The sequence below is a fragment of the Cebus imitator genome, unplaced genomic scaffold, assembly GCF_001604975.1.
Source record: "Cebus imitator isolate Cc_AM_T3 unplaced genomic scaffold, Cebus_imitator-1.0 Scaffold720, whole genome shotgun sequence".
Classification (NCBI taxonomy): domain Eukaryota; kingdom Metazoa; phylum Chordata; class Mammalia; order Primates; family Cebidae; genus Cebus; species Cebus imitator.
Window position 1 is genome coordinate 16,651 of NW_016108035.1, and position 7,071 is coordinate 23,721.

At 43.3% G+C, this 7,071-nt stretch overlaps 1 long non-coding RNA gene across 1 annotated transcript in view; it reads left to right on the forward strand.

Annotated features, from left to right (window-relative positions):
* The window catches only part of LOC119469576, a 7,222-nt gene extending 6,771 nt beyond the window's left edge, over window positions 1–451 (forward strand). The window contains exons 2-3 of the long non-coding RNA XR_005198409.1: window positions 167–169; window positions 442–451. This is a non-coding gene — a long non-coding RNA (uncharacterized LOC119469576). The remainder of the gene's footprint in view (window positions 1–166; window positions 170–441) is intronic.
* Window positions 452–7,071: the final 6,620 nt, after the last annotated feature.

The following is a 7,071-nucleotide window of genomic DNA, read 5'->3' on the forward strand; positions in this document are numbered from 1 at the left end:
AAAAAAAAAAAAAAAAAAAAAAAAAAAAAAAAAAAAGAATGCTAGCACTGAAAGAGAAGATATAACCACAGATCCTGTAGTCACTAAACAGATAATAAAAGAATATACTAACAACTACACGCACACTCACATTAAAAACGAACATGGGCAGGGCGTGGTGGGTCAGCCTGTAATCCCAGCACTTTGGGAGGCCAAGGTGGGTGGATCACCTGAGGTGGGAGCTCAAGACCAGCCTGAACAACATGGAGAAACCCTGTTTCTACTAAAAACACAAAATTAGCCAGGTGTGGTGGTGCATGCCTGTAATCCCAGCTACTTAGGGGGCTGAGGCAGGAGAATCGCTTGAACCCAGGAGGTGGAGGTTGCAGGAAGCCGGGATAGTGCCATTGCACTCCAGCCTGGGCAACAACGCTTGTAATCCCAGCTACTCGGGAGGCTGAGGCAGGAGAGGGCTTCAATCTGGGAGGTGGAGGTTGCAGTGAACTGAGATTGTGTCCTTACGCTCCAGCCTGGGCAACAAGAGCAAAACTCCGTCTCAAAAAAAAAACAAACAAAAACAAGTATTCATTCTTATGTATCCCATAAAGATGTAAAATAGTATGCATTAATAAAAGGAAAAGACTGCTAGGAATTTAGCAATGTATTTCTATGCAAAGGCTTAAAGCAGATATATAACATCTCAACATAAGTGAGAACATACAGTTCCACAAACTTGCTTCTCTTATTAAATGTTACATTTTCCCTGTAAGACAGTAAGCCCTGGGCCCTCTTATCCCTTGACTACACTTCTGTGGATTCAACTAACCTCACATTTAAAAAATTCGGGGAAAAAAATGATGGTTCCATCTGTACCAAACATAAATTTTTTTCCTTATAGTTATTCCCTCAACAATACAGTATAACAACTATTTGTATAGCATTTATACTATATTACATACATAAGCAATTTAGAGATTATTCATACAGGAAGATATGCACAGGTTATTTGCAAATATACCAATTTATAGAAGCAACCTGAGCATCTGTGGATTTTGGTATCCACTGGTTGGGCAGTCCTGGAACCAATTCCCTGATATGGAGGAATAGCTGTATTAAATTTTTTTTCCTGTCAACCTCTTATTTTTAACAATGGCAGAATATTTCAGTGTATGGGTATGATAGTAATTTACTCTACCTTAACTCCATTTTTGGACAGTTGTTTCTAATTTTTCTCAATCACAAACACTGATATAATGAAAAACCTTACACATACATATTCAATCACAAACACTGATATAATGAAAAACCTTACACATACATATTTGTATACTATCCAAATTAATCTTTACGAGAAATTCCTAGCAGTGAAACTGCTGGATACATAGAGTACACGCATTTTAAAATCTGTTTTAGACCGGGTGCAGTGGCTCATGCTTGTAATCCCAAGACCTTCGGCGGCTGAGGCGGGCGGATTACCTGAGGTCAGGAGTGCAAGACCAGCCTGGCCAATGCGGTGAAACCCCATCTCTACCAACAATACAAAAATTAGCTGGGCATGGTGGAAGGAGCCTGTAATCCCCAGCTACTCAGCAGGCTCTGGCAGGTGAATAGCTTGAACCCAGCAGGCAGGAGTTGCAGTGAGCTGAGACCGCACCATTGTCCACCTTGGGCAATGAGCAAAACTCTACCTCAAAAAAAAAAAAAAAATTCTGTTTTAATGCACCCATCCTCCAAAGAGGTCCTACTAGAGTATAGTCCAACAAATGACACAAGTTATTTATTTAAAGGCTATGCATTTAGGTGAACCTATCCTTATGGACTAATATTTTATTAGGGTCTTGCTCTATTGCCCAGGCTAGAGCGCAATAGCATGATTATGGCTCACTGCAGCCTCGACTTTCCCAGTTCAACTGATCCTCCCACCTCAGCCTCCCGAGTAACTAAAATTACAGGCACAAGCCACCACACCCAGCTAATTTTTTTTTTTTGAGGCAGAGTCTTGCTCTGTTTCCCAGGCTGGAGTGCAATGGTGCAATCTTGGCTCACTGCAACCACTGCCTCCTGCATTCAAGCAATTCTCCTGCCTCAGCCTGCTGAGTGGCTGGGATTACAGGCATGGGCCACCACATTAATTTCTGTATTTTTAGTAGAGATGGGGAATCGCCATGTTGGCCAGGCTGGTCTCGAACTCCTGACCTCAGCTGATCTGCTGCCTTGGCCTCCCAAAGTGCTGGGATTTCAGGTATTAGCCACCATGCCAGGCCAAATATAGATTCCTATATAAGATGAGTGTTCAGTGGAGTTCCTTGTTAGGCCGGAAAAAATCTAATTGAGGCATTAGACCTTGTAGGATGGGCCTCAGCCAATCAACTCAACCGTTAGAGCCCTTTCTAACTCCATGAACTATAACACTGAATCCAGAAGCTCTACTTAGTGAGCCCATATCAATAAATTCTGCCTGATCCAACTTTATGTTCCTTCCACTATTATACAACGCCCCTAAGATCCATTGTCACAAATATTCCTTAAGGGTCATGACCATACAGGGGCAAAACTATACAATCTTTTGGAGTGTAGCATGCCTTTCTCATGGGTTACCTCACTCTTTGGGACCTGCCACAATAACAGTCCAGTCACAGAATTACAAGAAAGGAAGATTACAGGGCAGATTCACAGAAAGACAGTACCTTACAAGGCAACTACCCAAAGGGAGGCCAGTTACAGGTTTTTCGGGCAAAGGGAGATTAAGTTCCTCTGAGAAGAAAGGCTGCTTCTCCCGAAAAGGTAGCTGACCAACATTTAAAGATTTAAGGTCTCCAGTTTGAACAGAATCTAACAATATGCGTCCAATCCAATATTCAGGATTCCATTCCTACCAATCAATGATCTCACCCACAAATTGGGAATTACATTTGCACTTTTAGAGCAGTCACAGAAACCTTCAGATTCCTTATATGTAACCTGAGCTCAAAATCTAAAAGCCTGAGCTGCTCATTCTGCTTTGTATGGTTTGAACTTGGCTGAGCTGAACTACATTCCTCAGAATTTCCTTTCCTTTATGTTTCCAACTTGCAAGGCTCAAAAGAGATTCTTGCGCAGCAGCTGAGGGGTGCAGAGATACAGCAACCACCCTGCAGCTTGCACACACTGTTGCTGCTCATCTTCTGACTCACCCCAGTCCTGTGAGGCAGTGGCTGGCCTAGAACCACAGCCACATCCACTCGGCCTTCCTCTGGGTTCTCCTTAAGCTTCTGTGCCTCCCGGGCTACATTTGCCAAGGATCCAGCTCTTATAGGCCACCCACACAAGCAGAACAGAGGCAGCTAGAACTAGCATGGCTTTCCATCCCCCCTGCCTATGGCTTCTTCCCCACTTTACATCGATCTTCCTTTCTCAAATGACTGCCCTGTGGACTTCAAACTCAATTATGGAGCACAAGGAAAACAGCCTGATAGAAACTGCTTAGCCAACTCGTAGACTGTGTGAACTCAAATTCCTGTAACAAATGCCTTACTGCATACACACACATCCCCCATATACTTTTTTCTTTATCCGTCCTAGCGGATTTTTCTAAACCGTTTGATCCTGAAAAAAAATTACAATTAAAAGTCACCAAAATGTTACTTACTAATCACTGTATGACAGACATCTGTGCAGCAAAAAAGACATTTAGCCAACTGCACAAGCCTCGACTTCCTCATTATTCAATTCTAGCTACTGCACACGGTAGCTTGAGCCCTCACAATCCAGTCACTGAGCTAGGTACTAGAAAAGTAATTATGGTCAGAAACAGGAATGGTTGTGCTTTCATGAAACTCAACCTTTGTGGGAAAACTAAAATTAATTAAATTACATAAACTAATATAACACTGTAATTTTGGTAGGTACCAAGAGGACTTGACTGCAGACAGGTCACGAAAAAAATTCAAGAACTTCAGACAGCTGGGCATGGTAATTCACACCTGTAATCCCTGCACTTTGGGTGGCTGATGCGGTAGACTGCTGAGTCCAGGAGCTCAACACCAGCCTTGGAAACAAGGCAAAAACCTGTCTCTACCAAAAATACAAAAATTAGCTAGCCAGGCATGATGGCATGTGCCTGTAGTCTCAGCTACTCCAGAGGCTGAGATGGGAAGATCACCTGAGCCCCAGGAGGGTCGAGCTGGCAATGAATCAAAACTGTGCCACTGCATGACAGCCTGGGCAACTGGTGTGAGACCTTGTCTCAACAAACAACTTCAGGCCAGGCGTGGTGGCTGACGCCTGTAATCCCAGCACTTTGGGAGGCCGAGGCAGGCAGATCACTTGAGGTCAGAAGTTCAAGACCAGCCTGGCCAACATGGTGAAATCCCATCTCTAATAAAAAATACAAAAAAAAAAAAAAAAAAAAAAAAAAAAATTGGCCGGGCCTAGTGGCACGTACCGGTAGTCCCAGCTATTTGGGAGGCTGAGGAAGGAGAATCACTAGAACCTGGGAAGCAGGGGCTGCAGTGAGCTGAGACTGCACCACTGCAATCTAGCCTGGACAACAGAGCAAGACTCTCTCTCTTAAAAATAATAAATAAATAAATAAATAAAACTTCAGATAACTGACACTTGTTGGAGTGGGTGATGAGTATCAGCACAGTCCAAGCTCTTACCTTATGAAAATTTATGAGCACGCACACAGAAAATTTCATTAAAAAGTGATGCTTCAGCCAAACTCTAAAGACTAGAAATAACTGTTAATAAAGAAAGGCATTCCAGGCAGAGGGAAAGAACAAGTGCCAAGATTCCTGGTGGAGAAGACGGTGAGCACACGAGAATGAAGGAGGCACCACACAGCTGGAGCAAAGACAGCAAGGGGGAAAATGGTACAAGATGAGGCTGAGGCCCAAAGTAATTAGTCATGCACCACCTAATGACGTTTCTGTCAACAACAGACCACATAAACCACAGTAGATTCATATTATAATGAGGCTGTTTTAAGCCAAGAGCTCTTTGAAGAGACAAAAAGTTAAAAAAAAAAAAAATTAAAAGGTTTATTAAGTTAAAAAGTTACAGTAAGCTAAGGTTAATTGCTGAAGGAACTTTTTATAAATTTAGTGTAGCCTAATTGTACAGCGTTTACATACAGTCTACAGTAGTGAACAGTCACATTCCAGGCCTTCCCATTCACTCATAGACTCAACCCAGAGCAACTTTCAGTCCTGCCAGCTCCAATCATGGCAAGTGCCCTAAACAGGCATATCATTTATCTCTTGTATCATGTTTTCACTGTACTTTCTCTGTGCTTAGATATGTTTACATACACAAATACTTACACCTGTGTTGCAAGCCTACAGTAAGTTCAGTCACATGCTGTAAAGGTTTGTAGCCTAGGAGCATTAGGCCATATTACACAGCCTAGGTACACAGTAGGTTGTCCCATATAGGTTTATGTAACTATACTCTATGATGTTCCCAACAAGGTTCTCTGAATGTATCCCTGTTTTTATTTTTTTGAGACGGAGTTTCGCTCTCGTTACCCAGGCTGGAGTGCAATGGCGCAATCTCGGCTCACCGCAGCCTCCGCCTCCTGGGTTCAGGCAATACTCCTGCCTCAGCCTCCTGAGTAGCTGGGATTACAGGCACGTGCCACCATGCCCAGCTGATTTTTTGTATTTTTAGTAGAGACGGGGTTTCACCATGTTGACCAGGATGTTCTCAATCTCTTGACCTCGTGATCCACCCGCCTCGGCCTCCCAAAGTGCTGGGATTACAGGCGTGAGCCACCGTGCCTGGCTGTATCCCCGTTTTTAAGGGATGTAAAACTGTATGTACAGGAACTATATGTATACCCTTGAGACTACATTATAAACTTTTGTCTTTAATGCACTAGGAAGCCACTTCGAGTTTTCAGTAAAAGGTTGACATGGGATCTGCCTTTTAAAAATGTGATTTTCTTTTTTTGAGATGGAGTCTCACTCTGTCACCCAGGCTGCAGTGCAATGGGGCAATCTTGGTTCATACAGCCTCCACCTCCCAGGTTCAAGTGACTCCCATGCAGAGTAGCTAGGATCACAGTGTGTGCCACCTTGCCCAGCTAATTTTTGTATTTTTAGTAAAAACGGTGTTTCACCACGTTGTCCAGGCTGGTCTTGAACTCCTGACCTCATGGATCCACCCGTCTCAGCCTTCCAAAGTGCTGGGATACAAGCATGAGCCACCACACCCAGCGTGAAAATGTAATGTTTTAGGCTGGGCAACAAGGCAAAATCCTGTCTCTACCAAAAATACAAAAAATAACTAGGCCTGATGCCTGTAATCCCAAGATTTTGGGAAGCCCAGGTGAAAGGAATGCTTGAGGTGAGGAGTTCAAGATCATCCTGGGCAACACTGTGAGACCTCATAGACCTCATCTCTACAAAAAATTCAAAAGTTTTAAAAGGAAAATATAACCGTTTTGACACAAACAAAATTACATATGTGTTTACTTTCACCCAACAATCTTCCTTAAAGCTGTACCTGCACAAATACAAAACAATATACGCACAAGGTTATTCACTGCCACGATATTTGTAACAGCCGAGAGAACATAAGCAACCCAAATGTTCTTCATTAGGCGATGAGCTGCAAGCACAAAATACACAGCTTCTATGAAGCGATCTCCAGAATATATGAAGCAAAAGGAAGCAGAGCAGTGTGCATGGAATGCTGCCTATTAAGAAAGGGAAATAAAAATATACAGATGTGCTTACATTTGAAAAATGAAATAGCAAAAGAATAAAGCAGAAACAATTAACTGGGAAATGAGAGAAATCTGTGGAGGGACAGAATGAAAGTGAGGCTGTGGGCTGGGTGAGGTGGCTCACGCCTGTAATCCCAGCACTTTGGGAGACTGAAGCAGATGAAACATGAGGTCAGGAGTTCAAGACCACCCTGGCCAAGATGGTGAAACCCTGTCTCTGCTAAAAATACAAAAATTAGCAGGGCACATTGGCAGGCAACTGTGATCCCCGCTACCCAGGAGGCTGAGGCAGGAGAATCACTTGAACCCGGGGAGCAGAGGCTACAGTGAGCCAAGATGGCACCACTACACTCCAGCCTGGGTGAAAGAGTGAGACTCTGTCT